At 43.7% G+C, this 25,218-nt stretch overlaps 1 long non-coding RNA gene across 2 annotated transcripts in view; it reads right to left on the minus strand.

Moving 5' to 3' along the window:
- Window positions 1–1,269: 1,269 nt before the first annotated feature.
- The window catches only part of LOC112655561 (uncharacterized), a 29,726-nt gene continuing 5,777 nt past the window's right edge, over window positions 1,270–25,218 (minus strand). The window contains exon 3 of one of the 2 annotated variants that reach the window (XR_003133771.3): window positions 1,270–1,757. This is a non-coding gene — a long non-coding RNA (uncharacterized LOC112655561). Of the gene's footprint in view, window positions 1,758–24,543; window positions 24,696–25,218 lie in introns of those variants that run through there. The other variant, XR_003133770.3, reaches the window with a different exon arrangement.

Genomic DNA, 25,218 nt, shown 5'->3' on the forward strand with positions numbered 1-25,218 from the left:
GGAGGGCTCCTGGGCTGCCCTTGGAGGACACACTGCTGGCTGGACCCCCATCACTTTCGGGGAGCTGCTCATGGAAATCCCAGGCCCAGACAGCTCTGATTCAGGGGAAGCCTCTTTACTGTCACCATTGCTCCCTTCTTCCACTGCAGGGACACAGCCTGGATCTCTGCCACTGGCTTTCTGGCCAACTTCCTCTCCCTTTGTTCCTGTTTCTTCCCCTACCCCCACCCCCTCTCCCCAGCCTGCAAGCCTCCTGGTTTCCAGGCCTGGATTCCAGGCCCTGTACTTGGATCCTGCACTCTGCCTGCCACTCCATCTTGTCAGGCCCTGAGTAACTCTCCCAGAACCGGACATAACCAGCCCACCTGACCATCTTCCCAGTGCTGCTCCATCAAGCCCAGATATTGTGTGCGGTATGCACGGCTTATCATACTCTCCCCCCTCCTGCCTCCACTCTGCCCCACTCTGACAGCACATGGACATCCCAGAACTTTTGTGCCTGGTGTTTTGCTCAGGTCCTTCTGTCTAAACTCTGCCTTTTTCTCTCCTAATTATCCCTCAGTACTTCACGCTAATGTCACCTCCATTCAAAGGAGACTCTGGCTTCATTCTTACCCATTCTGAAAATCTACTATTTCTGGGTAGCTCTTGTGTGCCTGGGATGGGCCGACCTGTGGGGTCTTCAAGTGTGGGGACTGTCTTAGTTACCTTCATGGCCCCAAGTCCCAACATGACAGGGGCGCTCCCTGAGTATTTGATCAATAATTCTGACCTTGGACAGCCTCACATTCATGCTACATGTGACTACAGCCTCTCAGCTGGATGCCCCCCTTGTGCTTGGACCTGCTTTTGTTCCATACTTAGCCATCCTGCCGGCAGCCACAGAACATGCCACTGTTTTCCTTTGGCAGCCTCTGAAGAGGATCGGTTGTCCTTAGTGTCAATCGGGCTTATGGGTTCATTGACTCCACCCAACCTTACAGCTCCTGGGACCATCCCAGCCTGGAGCGGTAGAAAATGCCTCGATTTTGAAACCCATCATCTATGGGTTTGAAACCTGTCTCCCCTGCTTACCATCTCTGTCACTTTGACTGCAATACTTTGATGAACTAAACCACAGTTTCTTCGACCCAAAAGATGAGACTAAGCTTTCCTACTTGCTAATTTGTGAGAATTCATGTAAATGGAACGTGTATAAATTACCCAACACATAGTAGGTGGTGCTCTAGCAATTTCGACTTTCATTTTATTATTTTTGTTTTCCTTTGAGTTAGAATGAGGCACGTCCATCCTTATGCCTTTGCTTTATTTTTGACTTTCAATGAACTGAGTCTACCCCATATCTGGGGGTTTTAGGCACCTGACAATTATCACTGTATCTGGACATTAGTGCTGATATTAGCCTAACTGCTTACATTTCTATTTTTCCATTTCTACATCACTACTTAATGTAAAAAGGAAAAATAGATCTGTCTCTTTTGAATCCAGCTGCCAGGCTTAGCTCATATTACACTGTTTATAGACTTCGAGAAGGAGCAAATAACTGGCAGGTTTGTCAGCCCCAAGTTTTCAATGGGATGAGTCTATCCTGACTTATTGTTATTACCCCCTAATAGTTTACACTGTATTATTCTGTAATTACTCTGTGAATCACCCTGACAGCTTGCATGTTTGCAGCTTGCCTGAGTTCTTCTTTCATCTTCCGCTGAAAGCATCATTAGTCTTGCACTTGCCCACAGGAAGAAGACCCCCGTCACCTGCCAAATACAGAGGACCTTTGTCAATCCTTGTCAGGAGAGGATGACACACGAGCCACCCTGGTCTTGGGTTGGGTTGCTCATTTGGGGAGAAGGAACAGTTGCATGCATTCTAAATAACCCCTAAAAATAATGCAACCCATCTCCCCTCGTTTTGTAAGGGCTAAAGATACTGTCTTCATATCAGAATGTAAGAATGCACTCTTTGGTCAAACTTCCTCTCAACCTTAAGGATTGCACACTAGCTGGGTTGATTATTGATGGGGTCTCTTCAGAACAGGCTGTGTGGCGGTGGTCATTGAAGGACAAGTCCAATTCCCTTTTTTTGCATTAAAATGTGAGAACCCACCAATGGGAAAATATAGTTGGGCAGGACTGGGAGCCAGCCCAACAGCCAAGCTTCTCTCTTCCAAGGAAAGCCCACCTCATCTATAACCCTTGCAGAGTAGAGCAGAAAAGGTCACACAACACAAGTACACGTCACACAATGCAAGTGAATGCACTTTGCTGAATTTAGACCCCAGGGGTGCCCCTCTTTCCTATAGTGACTTTCTTCACCTCTCTGGGCCTCAGTTTCATTGTCTATGAAATGGGCACACTAACTCCTCTCCTAAGTTGTCTCAGCTAATGCTCCTTCCTCTAAGCTTATTTTGCAATGAACAAAGGTTATGAGGCTCCTCTTTTAGAACATGTAGACTCTAGAAGGCCTTGGGGTTTCAAACTCAGTGCCCTAAGACAAGGATTCTTCTGCCCAGGGGTTTGGAAAATAGTTGTGCTTCTCAGACACTTAATTTTAGACATAGAGCAACTGAGCACCTCCTTGTCCAGCCTCTTCCTGGGGGCCCTGAATACGTCCATTTTGCAGCTCCAGGCTGAAGAAAGAGTTTGTTGTGTCAACACCACTGAAGAGGGGTCTTCCTCACAAACTGGCTTTTTGTTTGAAGGGCAGCCCCAGTCCAAGCCTTGAGGAAAAGACTTTGCAAATTGTCAGAAATGATGCATCAGTGTGCAAAATGCAAATCTCCCTGGCAGGAGAGGAGCCTTCAGACCCACAATCCCCTTTCCACCCCCACTCCTCCCCCCGCCTCTCCCCCAAGACCCTCTAGGCATAGCCAAATAATTTTCTAACATGCAGAAAACTTTCTAATTGCTTCTTAAAGTTTTTTTCCCCCTTAACTGTTTTTACTTATTATAACAAAGCCTATTGTATTATGAAAGGAATATATACTTATTGTATTTCAAAAAATACAGATAAGTGGAAAAAAGGAAGGGAAAAATTGCCAATCATCATACCAAAAGATAACTACTTTAAGCTTCTTGGTGTATTCTTTTTCTGTTATTTTGTTGTGTTGAGATATTTTTACATACTTATGATTCTACATAAACAATTTTGATACTTGCTCTTTCCCCTTTATGTTTTACCATAAGAAGTCTCCTTTATGGTAACTTTCTGATACTATTTTAAATGGCTGCATGATTTCCCACTCTTCAGACTTGGCTCTCCCCTGTAATCACCACACCAGCGCTGAACATTTGGGTGGTGTCCAATTATTTCATAGTGTAAATAAGGCCTGATAAGCATCTCCAGGCATGAAGCTTTCTCTCCATTTCAGATTATTTCCTTAGGAAATTACTTGGTCAAAGGGAATGGATATTTTTTATGTCTCCTGATCCATATCATCAAATTATTTCTCAAGACATTTCACTTTTTTAGAAACAAACAAGGAAAGGAGTGTGAAGGAAGGAGCGCTGGCCTTCTATCATCCTGCCAAAATGAAGTCGCTGGAATTCTCCCAAGGCTGGACCCTTCCTAAAGAGTCGGTGGGTGAAATGGTTGCTAAGAGAGTAAAGCTTAAATAGTCTCACCACACACACACACACACACACACACACACACCATGGCCATTATGGGATGGGATGGAGGTATTAGCTAATGCTATGGTGGTAATCATTGGGCATCTGGGAGAGCAGAGATTGATTATTGTGGATTGAACAGACCGTGTGTAGGTAATAAGATAGATTGGTACCTAGAAGGCTGTGAAAATTCAATGAGGGACAGTCTCTCCTGGGCATACTGCTATAATTCCTGTATGAATCTGAAACCTGGGGGTGAAGATAAGAGCCAGAGAAAATTGTCTAAAGTGGTAGAGTCCAATACATTAGCCACTTTCCCCACATTGTAGCTATCGAGCACTTGAAATGCGGCTGGTTCAAAGTGAGATGTGCTATAGGGGATAACATACCAGATTTTTGAGTCTTAATTTAAAAAAAGGAAAGAAAAGAAAAAGAATGTAAAGAATCTCATTAATTATTTTTATATTGATTACATGTTGAAATAGTATTTTTTATATATTGGGCTAGATAAAATATATTTTGAAAGTCAATCTCTTTTTTTTATAATAAACTTATTTTTTATTGGTGTTCAATTTACCAACATACAGAATAACACCCAGTGCTCATCCCGTCAAGTGCCCCCCTCAGTGCCCGTCACCCATTCACCCCCACCCCCCGCCCTCCTCCCCTTCCACCACCCCCAGTTCATTTCCCAGAGTTGAGTCTTTATGTTCTGTCTCCCTTTCTGATATTTACTACCCATTTCTTCTCCCTCCCCTTATATTCCCCTTCACTATTATTTATATTCCCCAAATGAATGAGACATATAATGTTTGTCCTTCTCCGATTGACTCATTTCACTCAGCATAATACCCTCCAGTTCCATCCACGTTGAAGCAAATGGTGGGTATTTGTCGTTTCTAATGGCTGAGTAATATTCCATTATATACATAGACCACATCTTCTTTATCCATTCGTCTGTCGGTGGACACTGAGGCTCCTTCCACAGTTTGGCTATTGTGGACATTGCTGCTAGAAACATCGGGGTGCAGGTGTCCCGGCGTTTCATTGCATCTGTATCTTTGGGGTAAATCCCCAGCAGTGCAATTGCTGGGTCATAGGGCAGGTCTATTTTTAACTCTTTGAGGAACCTCCACACAGTTTTCCAGAGTGGCTGCACCAGTTCACATTCCCACCAACAGTGCAAGAGAGTTCCCTTTTCTCCGCATCCTCTCCAACATTTGTGGTTTCCTGCCTTGTTAATGTTCCCCATTCTCACTGGTGTGAGGTGGTATCTCATTGTGGTTTTGATTTGTATTTCCCTGATGGCAAGTGATGCGGAGCATTTTCTCATGTGCATGTTGGCCATGTCTATGTCTTCCTCTGTGAGATTTCTCTTCATGTCTTTTGCCCATGAAAGTCAATCTCAATTGTTTCTTTTCAATTCTGTTTCAGAGTTACTGGAAAATGTAAAGTGGCATAAATATCCCACATTATATCTCTATTGGACAGCACTGGTAGCAAGAAGCTCTAGTATTAACCTCTCTGGCACCAAGAAGCCTGAGGCAACCCTCATAACACAAAGGGGCTTACCGAAAGTTGACACCACTTAGACACTTGGCATCATCAGTTAGTGGGAAAGAATCCTCCCTGCCAGTAAAGCAGTGATTTTTAGCCTTCAGAGCATCAGAATCATTTGATCCTTTTTTCAAACACAATTGCTCTATGCTCTGTGTCCCAGAGATCCTGAATCGCTTAGTCTGGGGTAGGGCAAGACCACCTAATTTCCAAAAGTTTCCCACTTAATGGGGTTGTTCATATGCAACCGAGGTTGCAGGCTCTTACTTTGTATCCTGGCTCTGTCACCTGCTAGCAAGATGACTTTGGGCATTTACCTGCAGAATAGCGATAACCATAAGAGCAACATAAGAACTAAATGATACTATCCACCCTATCTGGTAGAAAATGAGTAATAAAATTTGTAGCTTTTTTTAAACATATGGCTTATGAATTACTGCTACTTAGCATAACAAAGGCCTGTCTTTGACTCATGAGTCAGTACAGACCTTTGCAAGAGTACAGATCAAAAAACAGTGGCAAAATAAAATGTGTGCCTTTCATCTGTGCCATTCAGTTCAGGGCCTTTGGTGTCCCAGAAAGTAATTACTCAGAAGAAACAGAAGCAGCACCTACTTGAGTAAACATGAGTAAACAGAACTGAGGTTTTCCATACAAACAGACTGAGTGTTCTGACTGCCCCCCGCCCCTTACCTGCTGTGCAGCCTTCAATGAGTATCTTAACCTCGTTGAGCCTTAGTTTCCTTGTCTGGATGATGAAGATAGTAGTAATGATGATTGGAATAGCATTGTCAGAAGGATTAAATGAGTCCAGAGGGCTTAGCTTTCTTTAGGATACCTGTGGTAGGGTACACTTATGTGAGGGCAATGGGCACAGCATCCTCATCTGTAAAATGGACCTAGGATGGCGGTGCCTCTGGCATGTCATGAGGACTCAATTATGGTGGTGTCTGGCTCAATGAACACAGCCTTTATTCCTGTACTTGATTTATCCCTGACTCTGTGGGATGCTAATCCTGATGCCCTTCTCTCAACCCTGCCAGAGGCCAGATGCCCAGTCACTTGAGAAGTTCAGAGTGAATCGGGACAATTAGGAGACAGGACATGTGTTGTTCCCCCTCCCAGCAGGCTTCCCAAGAAGGTAGAGTGAAGAGCCTGGGGAAGACCTAGATGCTTCAGCCCCAAGGAGCTTCAGCTCCTTCCCTCACAATGGACAGTGGTGAGGCCTATTGATCATGTGGTCCTATAACCACTTCCCTTTTGTAGATTTAAAGAGAGAGAGAGAAAGTAACTGATCTCTGACCACAAAGCAACCCAAGGGTAGAGCCTGACAAAAACCCCACACTTTTCCCACTGCATCAGGTAGTATCTCTAAGAGCACACCTATGTGCCTAAATCATAGAGGGTGGGAGGATAGGACCTTCCCTCCTTGCCCCAAATACTTTCCTCCTTTTCCTCACTACTGAAGGCAACTCCTTTCTGTGAGGAGAGGACAGGTACGATCACCCATGTGGGTGGTTCTGCACAGGCCCACAGACTTACTACCTCTGATCTTCACAAACCTCCAAGGCCAGGATGATAGTGCCCATTGGGAAGGTGAAAAAAACTGGAGGTGAATGGAGCTGAATGGAGGTTAAGTGGCTCATCCAAAGTTGAGGGACAGCTGTTAAGGACAGGGCCAATGCCTCGACCCAAATGTTCATGTTCCAGGTTTGTATATAAAGAGAAAAGACTTTTGAGAGAGGCCACATAGTGCCAACTAAGATAGAAAGATATAATTGGCTTCCTTGGGGGGAGGGGGGAGTCCCGTACTGGCACTCAAGATACCAGGCTGTGTGATGAGGTCTTGACCTTGGCCACACCACTTCTGAAATTTGGGCCTTCATTTTCTCATTTGTAGTATGGGAGTTTTTCCCAGATGACTTCTAAGATTCCCATCCCATCTGACAAGCTGTGACTCTCAGTCTGGGTCCTACATGCATTAGCTTAGCCTTCCTTAGCCACTGGAGGCTGATAGTCCCATTAACTCAACAGCCTTCCAGCTAATGAACTTCTCAGCCAAGGAGGAATTAATAGCCTAATCACACTAATAGCCACCGCTTCACAAACACCTACTATCTACTACGCATATATGTAGCCCCAATCCTAAAATACCCTGCAAAATGAATACTAATACCTCTATTTCACAGACGAGGAAGCTGAGGTCCTAAGAGAGTAAAGGTTTTCCCACAGTTAGGCCATTCATAAGGGATGGTGGTATGGTTCAAAGCTACACGATGCTATTAACTACTGCATGCTGTCTCCTACCTCATCGCCTAAACATTACCACCATTATTTTCCCTTGGATTCTGAGCTTTTTCTTGCCTCCTCAAGAAGTTGATTCTTAAATAAGGAAAGCATTTGGCCAATCGGGCAAGGTTCCACCTCGCTTTCCCAACAACATCACCCCCAGCTCCAGGGAAGGGGAAAAAATAGCAAGGAGAGAAAGGTGTTTGAAAACATTCTGGTTCACATAATTACTATATTTAGCAGGGTATCCCCTGGAGACTAATTTAATGCATAAAATATGTATATATAGCAATCATTAAGTATCACAGGGCTTGCTGAATCTCTATTTAAATAAAAAACAACAACTCAGAAACAACAATAGTGCTGAAGACAGGATCAAGTGGAGACAAGGGTTTTCTTTTTTAGCTCTTTGGCCTGATTCTCCCTGATGCTGCATGGGAGGAGAGAACAGGGAACCAAAAAGAGTGAATGAGAGGGAATCCTGAGGGAGAACAATGTATGAGTTCTCTAAAGGGTAGGACAAGGAGAAAGTAGGGATTGTGTGTGCCCACTGTAGAGGAGGTATCTCGATCATAGCAGCAGGGCCTCCAGAAGCGGAGATACCATAAGTGGTGGTGGGCGGGTATCACACTATGTATTGGATGCTGTTCTGGGCATCATGGCTCCAGCCTGCAAGGTCTAGGAAATGCCATCAGCACTTTGAGGACCAGTGGGAGAAACTTCTAGCCTAAAGAATCAGGGGCAGCTTCCCAAAGGAGGTGAAACTTCAGTGAAACCTTGAGAAGGGGAGAAGATAGGTAGAAAGGAGAAAGAGGGATGTTCTGGGTATGAGGGACAAAGTGGCCAGAAGTGTGGTGGATGGATTGTGAGTGACACACTGGGAGATGGTGGGTTGGATTTCTTGGTTGAAGATAAGGGTCCCACGGGGATCCCTGGGTGGCTCAGCAGTTTGGCGCCTGCCTTTGGCCCAGGGCGCGGTCCTGGAGTCCCGGAATCGAGTCCCGCATGGGGCTCCCGGCATGGAGCCTGCTTCTCCCTCTTCCTGTGTCTTTGCCTCTCTCTCTCTCTCTCTCTCTCTATGTCTATCATAAATAAATAAATAAATATTTTTTAAAAAGTGAAGATAAGGGTCCCAGTTGAATAACACCGAGAGACAAGTTTGAAAGAGATTGTCAGGAGACTGTAAAGATGCCTGATTTATTAATAGAGGAGTATAGGTGCTGTCATGTAGACAATGGGAAGACACAGGGAAGTACCTGCTAGATTGGATGGAACACTTGGGAGAGCAGCTAAAAGCTGTTGGAGGAGGTCAGGCAAGAGGAAATTGGGTCTGAATTGGAGCAGCGCCAAGAATGGGGAAGAAATGAGCAAGAAGAAAGAAATAATTGAGGAAGAATTATCAAGACTCAGCAACTTGCTGTCTGTGGTGGAAGGAGCTGGGCAGAGAGAATGGGACCTGTGTTCCAAGTCCTTATGGGAGGTTGATAGAGAAGTTTGGAGGCCTCTTGGGGAAAAATTGGTCAGCAATTCTCTGGGTCCTCTTCTCAAGGGAAAGGGGATGCTTGGGCCAAGAAGTGCACTCTCAGCAGCAGCCTCCTATCTAATGAGCACTGAGTGTGCACTTTGTGCGAGGTGCTTTGCTAAGTGCCTTACACACTTCTGCTCATTGAACACAGTTCATAGCATTGTGACAAGCCTGTGAGACATATTATTTTCTCAGTTTTACAGGTGAGGAAGTTAAGGCGCGGAAAGGTTAAATAAAATTGCCCAATATCAGCCCACCAACCAATTGATCTGACTCCAGCATTTGTGAACTTAGCAGTGAAGGATGTTGGTAGAAAAAGCATGGTCTGGGAGTCATAGAGACCAGAGTTCCAATCCTGTTCATACCAGTTACAGCTCTAAGACATTGGTCAAGTTAATGACCTCAATTTCCTTGCCCATAAAATTGGTATAATGATACGTGCTTCATCTACCATATAGGGCTGTCCTGGTAGAAATAAAAAATGGGATGATGTATTTGAAATTGCTCTGTAAATTGTGATGCGCTGTAGGAATGTGATGTATAACAGACATGAGCCTCTGAAATTGGCCACAAAGTACCTGGATGCTATGATTTAGAGAGCTTGCTCTGTGACCTTGGCCGAGTTTCTTGACTACTCTGGATCTCAATTTTCTTATTTACAGAGGGAGTACTCTTCTGAGGATTAGGATAAAAACAGAACTTAGAATTTTCTCTGCATTTCTCTACATTTCTGCCTTTCTCATTCTCCCTGTCTCAGTGATCCCCCCAGTTGTACATCATGCACAGACATAATAAACACCTCTGTTTCCCTCACCCATCCCTGCCATCATCAAATCTTAGCTGTTCTGTCACCAAACTACAGCTCTAATCTCTCACTCTTTGCTGTCACCACCACTACTCCTCCAGTCCAATCTGCCATATTCTCTGCCTGGGTTACAGCCATGAACTCCTACCGATCTTGCTCAGATCCTTTTTGCCCCGCACCTATCCACTGCCCATCACAAGCCAGAGTAACTTTTTTTTTTTTAAGATTTTATTTATTTATTTGAGAGAGACAGAGACAGAGACAGAAAGAATGAGTGAGGGGGAGGGGCAAAAGGAGAGAGAGAAGCAGACTCCTCCCTGAGCAGGGAGCCTGATGCAAAGCTGGATCCCAGGACCCTGGGATTGTGACCTGAGCTGAAGGCAGACGCTTAACCAACTGAGCCACCCAGGCGCCCCAACCCTTTTAAAAACACAAATATACGCATATCATTATTTTGCTTAAGACATTTCAATAGCCACTCATTACTCTTAAAGTCAGTTACTGAATTCTTCTCACAACCCACAATGCCCTCCGTGGTCTGGACGCTGGCTGCCTCTGCAGCTGGCTCTTGGGCTGATCTCTGCTCTCATGCAACACACTTCAGCCACCTTGACCTTCTCCTAGTTCCTCTGAATGACATTCTCCTTCCTGCCTTAAGACCTCCATACAAGCTATTCCTCCCACCCCAGAACATTTCCCCTCATGTTCTACAGCGAGTAATGCCTGTTCAGCCTTCAGAGGCTGGCTTTTCAGGCCTATCCTCTGCAGAGCCTTCCCTCACTACCCCAGACTAGTCCAGGTCACCTTGTCATATGCTCTCAGATATGCTTGTTCTTTTTCTCTCCATATTTAGCATAGAACCATTTATTTAATCATATGTGTGAACATCTGCTTAACAGCTATTTTCCCTGCTGGACTGTGAGTTCCATGAAGTCAGGGTCTAGTTTTGTTTGTTTGTTTGTTTGTTTGCTGCGGTATCTCCAGTGCCCAGGCTCTGGTAGGTACTCTGTACATAGTTGCCCAGAGCTGGAAAAGATGTCAGATGAAAGCATCAAGCACAAAGGCTCAGATGAAGTCTATATTCAACCCGTCGTTCTCTCTCATCTACCTCGCTGTGGCTCTAGGCCAAGATGGGATCCCGGGCTGTCAGGGACAATGGTAGCTTATGTCACATCTCTTTCCGGGGTGGTTTTCTTGTGACATTCTTGGCATCTGGAGTGAGGAGGACAGCAGGCATCCCAGGAGCCTGGAAGAATGATTAGTATGAGCTTTACATGCCTTTCCCCTGGCTTTCTTCTCTAAGATATGGAGAGAAGCAGCCCATGTGCTATTGAAAATATTGCTGGATTCCAGGGCTTCTGTCTTTATAGGAGGAAGAGACCACAAGGATGGGCTCAAGGGGATGACATAAAATGCTGAGATGAGAGCCTCCTAGGAATGCACCAGGCACATGGCTTGGTTTTCTGATTCCATACCTCTGCAGATGGATCAGGCCACCCCTGGCTTCTCAGGCCCCTGCGTCAGAATATAATGAGCCCTTGAGTTTGTATGGTTCCTGTCACATTCTTTCTCCTGCTGGAGCCCAGCAAGCAAGCAGTTAATGGGGTCAGGAGTGAATCAGCAACAACTGTCCCAGATTGTTACCCCATTGTCTTAATGTATAAATTGAGGGACAGAGAATCAAGCCACCCATAACAGACAGAGATTTAATCGTATGAAAACAAAACAAAAAAACAAAAAAAACCCTTCCTCTGATGACAGCCCCCTTCCTGAAATAATATCTGTTACAAAAGCTAAATGGGTGAGAAGAGGACTCCTCTGAGGGAAAATGAAGTGCTTGAATAGCACAAGGACACCAAGCCTCCTAGAAGTACCCACTCTACTGAGAGAAGAGCAACCCAGGAGGACCTAATTCACCATGAGCCTTTGCTGAACACCACATTCCCACAGCCCTTATAGTCAGCCTCTGACCTGCCATATCTCCCTGGATTCCAGATGGCTTGCAACAATTTATGGAAGCATGGTACACACACAAGGCAGTGTACTTTCATGAGCAATACAGCCTGTTGATTTTTCATGGCTTAAGTACTTCTTAAGCTTTTTACTTGTGTGACTAACACACAAGTAGAAAATTAGAGCATCATCCACACCAGTAAAGGACCCACCTCCATGCTTGTTTCTGGTTACTACCCCTACCCAGCATAACCACTATCTTGACTCCCAACAGCATAGATTAATTTGCCTGTTTTTGTACTTTTTTTTTTTTATAAGAATAGGGTTATATGGCATGTACACTTTTGTATGAGACTTGTCCATTGCTTCAATAGTTGTGGGTCATTCATTCTCATTGTGGCATGGCACTGTATTGTCCTGAAGAGAGCACAGTTCATCTATCCATTCTACACTCGTGGTCATTGTGGCACTTTCCAGGCTGTGGCTCTTAGGAATAGCACTGCTGTGAATCATCTTGTACATGACTTTTGGTAAGCGTATGCATACATTTCTATTGGGTATATATACCTGGGAGTAAAATGACTATGTCATAGGGTAGCCATATGTTAAGCTTTAGCAAATACTGCCAGTTTTCCAGAAACAGTTGTACCAATTTACACTCCTACCAGCAGCATGTGAGAGTTCCGTTATTTTTTGTTATTTTTTTCTTTTTTTAATTATTCTCTAGTTATTTGTGGGTATATCCAGAAAAAGATAGCTACAATTTCAAACACTGTAGCCCTTTATTCTTATGAATCATTAAACCATTCCCTAAATTATAATAGGGGATGATTCTGACTCCTAAAATTACACTGTACACACAGAATTTTATTTCCTCACTTGCTAACTCTTGCTCATCCCTCATGATGCTATTCAAGTATCACCTCCTCTAACTTGAGCCTGGGCTGGGCAAGGCACCCCTCCTATTTTGCTTCTGTCCTACCAGATGGCTCTCCCAGTCCTTCTCACTCATTTTGTAGGCACCTGTCTCCCCCATTAGTCTGTCAGACAGTGGCATTCTTAAGGGGAGGTACTATGTCTTAATCATCTCTGCCTTCAGCACTTGATACTGAACACAAGGTAGGCTTTCAGAAAATGTTAAATGAATACATGAATCTTTCTACTAGTTGGTAAGTTTATTGAAAGCAGGGGTCAAGACTTCTACTTCTTTTGCATCACGACAGTGGATTAATTAGGCACACAGCAGGTACTTAATAGAGGCTTGCTGCAATGAATTGGCATGAATTGCAAACCAACAGCTCCAGTTGCTCAAGGGAAAGACTCTTCTTGAAAACCACAAAAGCAGGGCTGGCAGACAAGACTCTCTGGCTGGATTTTTGGCAACATTTGGATCTTACTTCCTGCTGGCTTTTCTCCTATCACTCAGGAGAGAGAGTGAGGTGATTCAGACTCACTTCTCACCCACACATAGAGCTGACTTTGCCCCACTTTCAGCCTGGCTCAGGCTCTGATCTCCCAAGATCTGAAGTTCACAAGCCAGAGTTGCAGTGATGGAAATAAAGACCAATTCACTTCCTCCACCCCCAAGCCCTTGGGAACAGATTCACAGGACTGGGCCCTTGCTGTTGGCTCATACAGGGCCTATCCCTCCTCTGTCACATGTCTTTCTCTAGAGGTAGGAAGCAGAGCATGGATCCATGGTGGTCCATGGCAAAGCATGGATTCTTGGGCTCCAGAAAGCTAAAAGGGAAACCATGACATCTTGGGCAGATTGAGACCCAATACTGACACCATTATTCCTGCTATTACCTAACTTCCAACACTGTGAAATGTCTGGTCCAAACCATGGTGCCCATGATCTGCTGATGACTTGGAGAACTACACATTTACAATGCTCTAGTTAAGTTAGTGTCAAGCTTCTCACCAAGGGGGCTGTAAGTTCAGTGAAAAGAAAATGTGTAATGAAAGTTCAATAGATATTTTGTCCCCACATAAGAGGGGATTATTTCTACCAAAAATTTGATAGAAAAGAACTACGACCTGCTTTCCTCGAAGACTGAGAAATGGCCATTTCTGATTCTTACCTGCAGCAAGAAGCAAAATTATTTCTGTAGGAAGACACAGAATAATAATAATAACAAACATAATCCTTAATCTTTTTTTATGCTCAAAGGAATGCTATAGCATTAAAATACACCTATAGGAAGGTTATTTTAATGCGACTAAAATAATAAATTTTTTTTAAATTTTTATTTATTTATGATAGTCACAGAGAGAGAGAGAGAGAGAGAGAGAGAGAGAGAGAGGCAGAGACATAGGCAGAGGGAGAAGCATGCTCCATGCACCGGGAGACTGATGTGGGATTCAATCCCGGGTCTCCAGGATCGCGCCCTGGGCCAAAGGCAGGCGCCAAACTGCTGCGCCACCCAGGGATCCCTAATAAATATTTTAAATGGTATGTCGCACAAGAGTAATAAGCAGGGATTTTCAGAGATCCATTTCCAAGTTTTAATTCTAGCATGGAAATCCTGTGCATCCTTAGATAAGTTAATTCCTATTCTGGGCCTCAGTTTCTGTATTTATAAAAAGGCCCTCTCTGTGTCTAATATGTTGAGAATGTACAAGACTAAGTTTTTGTAGCTCTTTAACAGAAACTAACCATAATAAAATAACCACTATTTATTAAATATAAAATATTACACTTAGGCCCAAAGAAAACAGGGAACATGTATTCATTTAACCAATATTTACCTATGCCTACTATGTGCTAGGTGCCAGGACATAGAAGTACAAGCACTAGCCCTGTGTACAATGAGCTAAAGGTAGAGTACGGATAACAGGCACTTTGTGGCATCCACTAACAAAACAGATACAAGAGTGCAGTAGGTACAGAGAGCCATATACTCTCTTGGGTTGACAGGAAAGGATTTTCAGAGGAGGGAGCCTTGAATAGTCATGAAGGATGCATTCCAAGGAATAGAAAGGAGGAAGAAAATGGATGCTTCTAGCTCAGAGAACAGACACATCATGACTTCAAGGTTCTACGTAGGAAAGCAAATTACTTGTGAAATCCACCCAACTCTAAACCAGAATGAGCCAACAAGGCAATGTGGTTGCAACAGGAAAACCCTCAAGCAGGCTCCTGTCCACCTCTGTTCCACACTGCCCTGACACTGTCTACAGCACTGTCTCACTGGCTTCTGGACTTTGGGAAATTCTGTTGCCTTCCCTAGATCTCTGGTTCTCATCTGTAAGGTGGGCTCAGGTAGCCTGGAAGGCCTTACTACCTGTATCACCTGTAGGCCCATAATGTCAATTCAGCAAGAACTGTCCCAAGAAAAAAAAATTAGAACTTTTAAAGATTCTAAGACTTGGCAGCTCAAACCCACCAACTGAAATAATGAATGCCTCAGCAAAATCACGTTTACAAAAAATACAGCCACAGAATTCCTCCTTTGAAAGAAGCATGACTCAAAATTTACGAGAGAATTTTATAGAGAACCCATTTCAGATGGTAGGAAATGTCTGTTTGGAAGATGTCCGACTTCTGTTTTTGCCACATTTTCGCAGACATCAGGCTGGGACAGGTGTTGTGACACAGCAGAGGTCACCTCTGTCCCTCCTAACTCTGCTTTTTACTGCTCCATGAAAGCCCCAGACCCCCATCCCAGATCACAAAGGATTATTTTGCTTGAGGATACTGACTTTGTTTCATTGTTTTCAATCCATACCCCCACCCCCCACCGGCATACACACGTAGAATTTTTCCAAATCCTAACATTTACATAGACGGGGAAAGGGGATGGTCTACATTAACCCACATTAACCCAGTTCACATTAACCCAGGGAAAGCCCAGACTCTTCCCTGTCCACACTGGGATGCTCTGTAGTGTGACAGGCTGGTCCCTTGCAGCCCAACAGGTAACCCTGGGCAGCAGCTGCCCCTTCCCCCAGTGCAGGACACTGTGGGCCCTGAAAAGAGGAAAGCCACTCTGTTGGTGCTGAGGATGTCCAAAATTGGACACTGGATGCACAGATTGTATTTCTTAAATAGCCCTTTCGGTCCTTCCTACTAACTTCCTCCAGATTTATGGGTGCCCGGATTTGTTCCTGGTGACCATTCTTTGTAGGACCTACAATCACTTTCCTTCCCTGAAGATCAGCTCCCCTATGAAAGTGGACATTTTTTTTCCCCTTTTAAACTTCAGAACAAAGAGGGCCTTATTTTCCCACTCAACACTGCTGTCCTGCTACCCTCCTGAGCCATGGGAGGCTCCCCCCTTGATGTCCAGGCTGCACCTGCACAGGCCCCTCAGGAGCCTCAGCACTGGCTTACCTTCCTCACCATGGTCAGAGAGACCCCCACTAGAGCAGAGAAGGCAAATCAAAGCAAGTTCAGTCTCAGAAAGGCATCCTGCTATCTTTATTTACTCTATTAAAGTAAAGAGAAAGAAAACCAGAAGCAGAAGCTAAGGAAGCTTATCTCCTAGAAAAGTTTGGCTTTGCAACTGTGAAATGTAGACCAAATGAGGCAGGGCAGTAGGGAGGAGGACTTGTTCCTTTTCATCAACTCCTGGGAGTAGCAGAAAGCCAAGTGCATATTAAGACCTTATTCTGGTACCAAATCCCCAACCCACCCCTACAGCTCTGCAACAGGTGAAGTTAGTTCCAGGCTAAAGCAGAGTAAGTGAAAATAGATAGCTGGAACTCAAATTTATATAGGAAAAAAGGGTTTTGATCTCTTCCTGAGAATGGGCATTTTTAAGGAGGACTGGAAAGCCGAAAACTGCAAAGAGCCTATCTGGAAATGGGAAGGAAGGGTAGGGGCATGCCCCTGGAAGGAGGAAGGCAACAAGAGGAGGCTGCATTGGAAATTCACTTGCCCCACAGTGTTGCAGAGGTCCATATTGACCTGACCTGACCTGACCTCCAGGGTCCAGGGCCCCTCCTGAAGTTGCTAGTTGCTGCCCCAACAATATTTGATCTCTGTGATGAAGGCAAGACTGCACACATGCAGTCCAGTGCCTTTGCTTGTGCTGAAGGTTTTATTCCTAGAAGCATCTCAATCTCTTCTCCCTCCCGCACCTACAAGTTCATATAGGTGTGCCCATGTGCATGTGTGTGGGCGCGCACACAAACACATCTCTGCATCCAAATCAGTTTCATAAAAATCAAAAGCCTAGCCAAAAAGCCACCTCCTCCATGAAACCGATTTGGAGCTCCCTTGCTCAGAGAGTCCATGGCACCTTCTTTGACCTTCGATTATAGGATTCATGTCTTACAGCCGTTTGTGAATGTGCTTTATCTCCCCACCAGCTTATAAACTCCTTGCATGCAAGAGCCCTATCTTATTCATCTCTGATTCCTCACAGTGCCCACAGCACTCCCTGGCCCAAAGGGGTCCTTTTTTGGAGGGGTGACCTTAAAGTTCCACCACTGGAGATCATCTGAACCCTTGCTGATAGCAAGAGGAATGATTCACAACATGTCTTATCCTCTGACCGGGGATGGGGACCACAGCATTCCAAAAGAAACAGGTCTCTGGCACTGGATGGAGGGCAAAGGCAGAAGAAACTCCGGACACCATCCAAACTTCTTAGGGGCTTGATTAATTTCTTTAATTAACCAGCCTGTAACCATTAAGGCAAGTGGCATGGATGATAATAATGCAAGAATGGGACCCAAGATTAGGTGTAAACAACTACAGTGCTGTACCCAGTGGCTGGGCCCTGTTCTCTGAAGCTGGTCCTGGAGCCAGAGAAGAGAAATGTGCAGGGTGTGATCAAAGGCAGACCAGTGCTGATTAGCACCAAACGTCTTACCTTGTCAGCACCAGCTCCCAGGGCGAATTAAGTGCCTACAAAATGAATGTGTGCCTGGAAAACCTCCAAAAGTGAATTTTTTTTCTTGCCCAAATGTTACCCAGTATTTTAATTAACCTGGGCTTATTGTTCTAATTACTTGAGTTTTATACCGTGAATTGCTGTTCGGGACTGGTGACGATCAGTAAACACAATTACCATGTATATTTTTCAGCAAAGCTTTGCCCTTAAAATTTTATTTAAAAAATAATAATTAGCAACATAAATCTTTAATTTCTAGTTCACTGGGGCTAACAGACTGAGTAGGATGGAAGAAAGGCTTTCTTAGAATATCAGGATCTGGTCTTAATAGCCTCCCAGCATCCAATACCTTAATGGTCTTACTTCACTTTGAGAAATGTCAGGTGCAAAAGTTAGGGATGCAGACTCTGCTGCAATATATCACTGAGTGAGAAAAAAATAACACATAACAGAATGTAGGTAACAATAGCATTTTCAGTAACAAAAAAAAAACACCGCGTGAATATGTGTGTTTGAGTATATATATATATACCAATCTGTTAACGCTGGTTAGTTACCCTTGGAGAGCGGGACTGGAAGCACTAGGGAAGTAAGAAAGACTCTTCGTTTTTATTTTATATGCTTCAGTGTTGAAGTTTGAGTTTTATAATAGAAGTATTACCTTTACAATTGAAATATTTTGTAAAATCTGAAGATCACCACTCCTTGAATGAATGAGGGGCACAGTGACACAAAGCCATGTGCAGGGAGCCCATGGATGCCTGGGGGCTGTAGCTATGCAGGGCTCTGGTCCTAGAGCACCCTCTTTGGCTGTCACAGTGGAATCTTGTAGAACCTGGATCTCTCTTCCTGCTTCTCCAACTTCTGCTTCTGGATCCTACTCCAACATCTTGCAATCCTTTCTTAGCTTCTCCATCCTTTTATTCAGGACACATGCTGGGATCCCTGATCCTAGCCCATTTCTATCTTCAGCCTTCAATTCCATCTTGGTGTTTTCCTTGATCTTCCAACGTGAGCCTTTTCGAATCACCTGTGCCTCCACCCAGTCATCATCCAGTATGCCTTGCCCTCACCACCTGCCCCCATGGAGATCCTCTCTGTGGGGTCCCAACCCGGTCTGTGTTTAATGATACATATTTTTGATCAAACATGACCCTAAGACACAAGCTAATTACTTATTTCTAGGGTTCAACTAAAGAAAATTAACCTTGCCAGTGTGGAAGAGAAACTAAGGAGGTCAGACTTGAGAAATACTACTTCCAATGAGGTACCTTCCTGAGAGATCCCTAAGGATGGTTTTTATTTGCTTGATTTTTACCTCATGTCCCATATTGGAACCTAACCCCCACCTAAGATGAAACTCCCGAGGAGTACATTGAATGAGATGGACCTGAAATGGAAATAGGTTAAAATATCACTCTCCCTCTTGTTCGAGGGTAGGTGATACTGTGTGCAGAGGTCCTCACTTATTCATTCACCCAGAATGAATTAATTCATTCTTGAAAGCATTCATTCTCCCACCGTGGCCCGGTGGTATACACTTAACATGTTGAGGTGAGGCAGAAAAAATCCCCACTTTCAAAGAGTTCAAAGTCCACCAAATGAACCAATGTGAGGGTTATAGCTACAAGGGTGAAGTCAGGCATGTGTACCAGGTACAGTGGAGGTACCAACTAGCACTAGACGCTAACTAGCTTCCAGTTAGCACCAAAGGAAATGCTGCCATGACAGGCACCATCTCTGGCCTCAAAACACCCATCATCCAGTGAAAGAAAGAGAGAGGAAATGTGCAAGAGAATGCGAAAGCATCACCAAGGGTATCCAGAGGCAGAGAGACTGACTTTCGGGGTAGCGGTAGATGGCCTGACAGAAAGGGCCAATCAAACACTCTGGAAGAATGTATGACTGTGTGCCAAACTGAACAGGAAGGGGAGGAGAAGGATGCTCCAGACCAAGGGAGGAACTTGTGCAAAGGTATTATGTATCCTGGGACAGGTAATTGTTTAAGATGCCTGGAGCCTGGGGTGTTGGAGAGTGGTGGCTGGGAATAGCAGATCTCAGGGCAAAGGGCCCTGGAGGCCCAGCCTAGGAATCTGCACTGTATTTTGCAGATAGCTGAGGGACTCCTGAGAATATTAAGCAGGGGAGAGGCATGTTCAAGTCTATATTTTAGAGCCACATCTCTAATACCAATAAAGGATTAGGAAGTCTGACATAGTAAAGCCTGAAAGTGAATTACCCCATTAGCTTAGATGTTCCAAGAAAAACCTGCATCAGGTTACATTTTGGGAGAGAGAAGAGAGAAAAATCAGATCCAAATTATGAGGCATTCCTCTGTGCCAGACTCCAAGCTGGGTGTCTGACAGCTGTCTGCTCTCTCAGTGCATAGAACAGCACCACAGGAGGGGAGGGTGGTGTGATGGGCTCCATTTTGCAGAGGAGGCAAGGGTAAGGTGATTCACAAGCTCACACAATTAGAAAGTGAGTCAGGATTCGAACCTAAGTCAAAGCCAATACTCTGCTGTGATTTGTTACCTAACTTGGCTCCTTTATTCAAAGGTCAGGATGATAAAGGCCATGGAACACACTATAGGAGGGTCATTGTGGAGACAGTATTCCTTATAATGCTCTGTGCATCAAGTATTAGGTGCAGTGATGAATTCCTTTGGAAATGTAATGCCAAGGAAACATTTTCTTTCTTAGGATCATGTGTTTTCTCAGAAGATGAGAATCATTTAATCCATTCTTTTCTCCTCTTGGCTTGTTATCAGGAAGCTCCAAACTCAGCCTTGACCTCAGTGGCTATCTCAGCCAAAGTAATTATAATACATGCTTTCCTAACCTTTTATATACTTTGCTGGAATTTTCTATTTTATTGTATCCATATACTTTGTTTCAAGATACCTCAAACCTTCTTGGAATACAAAACGAGAATACATAAGAACAATACAAAACGTGCTTTATACCTGATTAATGCTTTACAGCTTCTTAATGATTTTACGTATACGTGAAGTTTTCCATTGGGCCTTTACTTTGAACAAATCTCAGAACAACTGCTATAGTGGGCAGGCCCATGATTCCTCCTTCCCTGGGTTCCATTTGTGCTGCACACTCTGCAACATTGCTCTCCATCATGACACTCTGCAAGTTTCCGGTGTGTACTCTATGTATTTGTTTAATCATTCGTTTAGTACCCATTAGGTATCAGACACTGTGTGGTTACATATTGTATCACATTTAATCTCTCTAACATACAGGTAGCTATGATTACCCCTATTGTACAGATGGGGAAACTGAGGCATAGAGCACTTATATGACTTTCCCAGGATCACACAGATAGTAAGGAAGGGAAATAAGATTTGAATCTTACTCAAATCTTGTTTATTCTTCCCTCTGCTGTAGGAGGTTCAATTTCCTTAACCCCTTTGTGATCACACAAGATTGTCTATCTCCTGCGACCTCCCCATCTCCCCATCTGGTTAGCAACTCCAATTAATAAAAAGAAAAAAAAAACAAGAAGAAAGATCTGGTCCAGGCTATATAGACTAAACATCCAGACTGGCTATTTTCCTGACCTAAAGTAAGTGCTTTCAAAGCATAAAAATAGAATCTCTCTTTTCCATTTATCTTTGTCCTTAAGAATCACAGAGTGGAGAATATGTCAGACCCCTGACTTGTCTATCTTTGTAAAAAAAATTTTTTTTTAAATCTTTTCCACCAAGCTCTTCTGCTTTTTATGAGGCCCAGTAATGAAAACTCAGTGTGCAAATCCTAACATCAAATCCATGTTACATAATAAAACCCCACCTCCCAGCCCTTTCCAGAAGGGCAGATTTCAGTGAGAATATTTCAGAGCTGAAGTAGTAGAAATTCTTCTGTACCTTGATGGCCATTTTACTGTCTCCCCGTCCACATGGGGGGCAGAACTGTAGACTCTTATCTGGAATCCACATCTCAAAAAGTCCACATTGCTGAAAATACATCTGCTCAGCCAAGAAGGAATGCATCCTTGGGAAATCCCAACAGATATGGATAATACTGTGCAGAGAGTTGTGCCCCCCCCACCCCCTTCATGGTTTGGGATACAAGGAAAGAGAGAGGAAGAAGGAAAGTAACATTATCATGTCCGAAACAGTGGTGTGTGCTTACCACGCTAGCTCCATTAATCCTCACAATAGCCTTTCAACAAGGTTTCAGTGAGGAAAATGGGGGGTCTGTGGGGTAACATGGCCCAACAGCAGGACAATTGGAAAAACTGGGATTACAGAGCCAAGCCAACATCTAACTTCAGAGCCCATTGCTTTTCCTCTTCATGACACTGTCACCCACATATAACCACAGATGAAGCAAACTCTGAATAATCCACAAAGAAAAGCATGTGGTCTCTAAGTTCTAGAAGTCCCCATAGGCAGAGGTCACCAAGGACAGCTGTCTCCACCTTCTGTTTGCCAAAGCCTACCAGCAATCCTTCCATAGAGATTCCTGGGCCAGAGCAATCTCTGCCACCATCCCGTGTGGTGTCTCAGGATGGCTCTCTCCCTCTTAGCTATTCTGACCCATATAGAACCTCTTCTCCTTAGATTCAGCCAAGAAACAATTGGAATAGTTCAAACAGCATATGTAATAGGCAAGTACAAGAGAGAAAATATGAGAGCAGAGAGTCCATCAGCTTCATAGGGAAGGGATTTCTTAACAATTGTCGCACAGGAGCTTTCCCATCCAGGTATCCACATGTCACAATAATTAGAAGGGTTTTTACCTCTGGACTTTGTGAAAAAAAAAAAAAAAAACACAGGGATTTTTTGAAAATGATGACATCTATACTCCTGTGATTTAAAAAAGATGTATATTTACTGACATAATTATTTATAATAAACATCCATACAGTGGATTATGATACCAGATGATAAAACAAGCAATAACTCAAAAGAATAAGAATAACTTTTCGCCATTGTGATCAAGGAAACATTTTGAGTCCTGTTGAGATTTTTCCACAAATGTGCAGGCTGCTCTTGGGACACACTGCCTTGGCTGAGGTTCACTTTAGATCCTTGTCTACCAATAATGGAAAACTCCAAGATTTTGTCTCTTAATTATTTACTGATTCTAATGATCTTTATGGATATATTTAATTCTCTCCAAAATGCTAAGAACACACAGCCTTTGCTGCTCATGACCCTTTTTGTTCATAGGGTGGCCAGGGGGTCCTGCTGCCCTGGATTTTGCTGCATCTGGGTCCTTTCTGATGTCTACCATGTTATTCCATGAGTAGGCTCCATGATATTTTCACAGTGCACTGGGAAGTCATTTGGCAGAAAAATAATTTCCTACCTTGAAGCCCATGATGAAATGGAATTCCCTCATTAGGCAGAAACTCAGACACCATGACACTTCCTTTGTAGCACCATTAAAAATCACACTAACAACACAATTCAGAACATTGCCACTTAAGCTCAGCTATCATTCAAAGCTATTACATGTCAGGCACTGGATTTTAATAGTTTACAGATACTATTCTCATTTGATTAAATTTTTGCAGAAAATTTACTAGCCAGTGCTAGTAGCTCCACATTAAAGATGAAGAAACAGCAAGTTTAAGAGATGGTATGGATCACCCAACATCACATTTGTAATACATTACAAAACTGATATTCAAACCTGGGTCCTCCACTGCCCCCTCTGTGCTTGACATCAGTCCTGAAGATCACTGCAGGGTTTGAACCTTATTCTGAAGGCCAAGGGATCCCCAAAGGGTCTAAAGAAGACTAGTGAAGTGCTCTACTCTGGCAGCAGCATGAGTAATAGATGCATGTAGCAGGATTCTCCAGAAAATGGGAATCAGAGCAAGAAGTCAAGTATGACATCTGGGTTTCTGTTGAGGGTGGCTGTGTGGATGGTGGAGCCATTTGCTGAGGTGAGAAACTTAAAGGAAAGGTGTTTGGGGGGGGGCAAAAAAGGTGAGGAGGTCAATGTTAGTCATTTGATGATGAATTTCAAGTGTCTGAGAAGCAACCACTGAGCATAAAAAGGAATTACATACAGAAGTCTAGAACTCAGAAGCAAGTTCTGGCAGAAGTAGTAGGTTTAAAAGTCATTGCTTCATCCATGAGTTGAAACCAGGAAAGTAGATGGTTCTCCAAAGGAAGTACATGGAATAGGAAAGGGGGATGAAGGAAAGCCTAGATATGGAGCTTATGGCAGGGAAGTGTCTCCTTTCTGTGTTCAGTGAAAATCTCCAGCTCTCCTCTTGGTTTCTGGACTGTCTACCACCTCGCTCCAACTTGCATTTTGAGGTTCTAATAGAGTTGAGCTCCCCAAGCATGGATGAGAAGAAATTCTCCCTTCATCTCCCAAACTCTGTGCTTCTCTGCTTGTAGCAGGACAAATAAAACACATGATGAATCAGCAGTTTCTTATCTGTGAAATAAATGTATCCTCAGAGATTGGGTTGCCCTGCATTCCCCCATCCTATTATCACCTCTTCCTTGCAAACACACACAAACCCAAATAATTGCTACAAGCAATGAGAATATGAATGGGAGATATATAGTCTAATTGAAGCAGCACAATCTTGGGAGTCAAACCTAGATTCAAATCTCAGGTTTAATTTGTGACTTTGAGCAACTTATTTCAACTCCCAAGGGTCAGTTCTCATATCTATGAAATGGGCTAATCCTCCAGAGAGACCTAGAAGCATGGTTGAAAAGATCAGGCGAGTTGTAAGGCAACGAAGGTGCCTAACTAAGGAAGTGTTGCCTCCTTCCAATATCAGATGGAGCCAGAGCCATGCAGTGATTCTGAACTTCATATCACTCCTCTCAAGCCTTTTGAACCCAGAGTGAGTTCTGATAGTTCTGTGTTTACCCATCTGCCTCTCTAACCAGAGGCTGGAAAATCAGGCTCTGTGATTCCCAGGAAAGCTCTAGCTCCTGGACTAGATTAGTAATGCTAAGACAAAAATGCAACTTTTCTTTTTATTCATATATAAAAGGATAAGAAAAGTTTTCCTCCCAGCCCTCAAGCAATCTTGTGTACAAACATCATTGAAATCAGCAGGTGTACGTTCCAAAAGAAGATTGTATCTCTTGGACTCTTTGAGTAGTTTTTTCCTTCTGGAAAAACATAAAAAGAGAGAACAGCAGAAGATACAAAGTAAGGATCAAACCCACGCACAACCAGTGTCCAACTTCTTCAGAGACATTTTTCGCATAAGTTCTAAGCCTGAGGATGAAAGTGCAGGCTATTCTCTCATATCAACACTAGTCTCTAACCTCTGCCTTTGTAGATGTACATTCATCACCTGAATTAAGGAGGCAATGTTAGCACTCAGGATTGCTCTGAAGGAGACACCAGGGCACCTCTAATCTAAGGTTAATGATGAGCTTAGGTGTATAGAAGTCTTAGAGAAACACAAATCTTAGAGATTATCTAGCCCAACTATATCATCTTAAAGATGAAGGACCTATTCCCAGAGAGGAAGACTGACTCTCCTAAAGCTACAGGACAAATCAGTGACAGATTTGGGACACAAACTCAAGGTTTTGACTCCTGGGTACCACTGTCATTCCAAGTACCACTTGCCTCTCTGGAGCATAAATAACATCTCTAATCACCACAGACTGGACATACAAATGG

Source organism: Canis lupus, chromosome 9, assembly GCF_003254725.2.
Source record: "Canis lupus dingo isolate Sandy chromosome 9, ASM325472v2, whole genome shotgun sequence".
Lineage (NCBI taxonomy): Eukaryota > Metazoa > Chordata > Mammalia > Carnivora > Canidae > Canis > Canis lupus.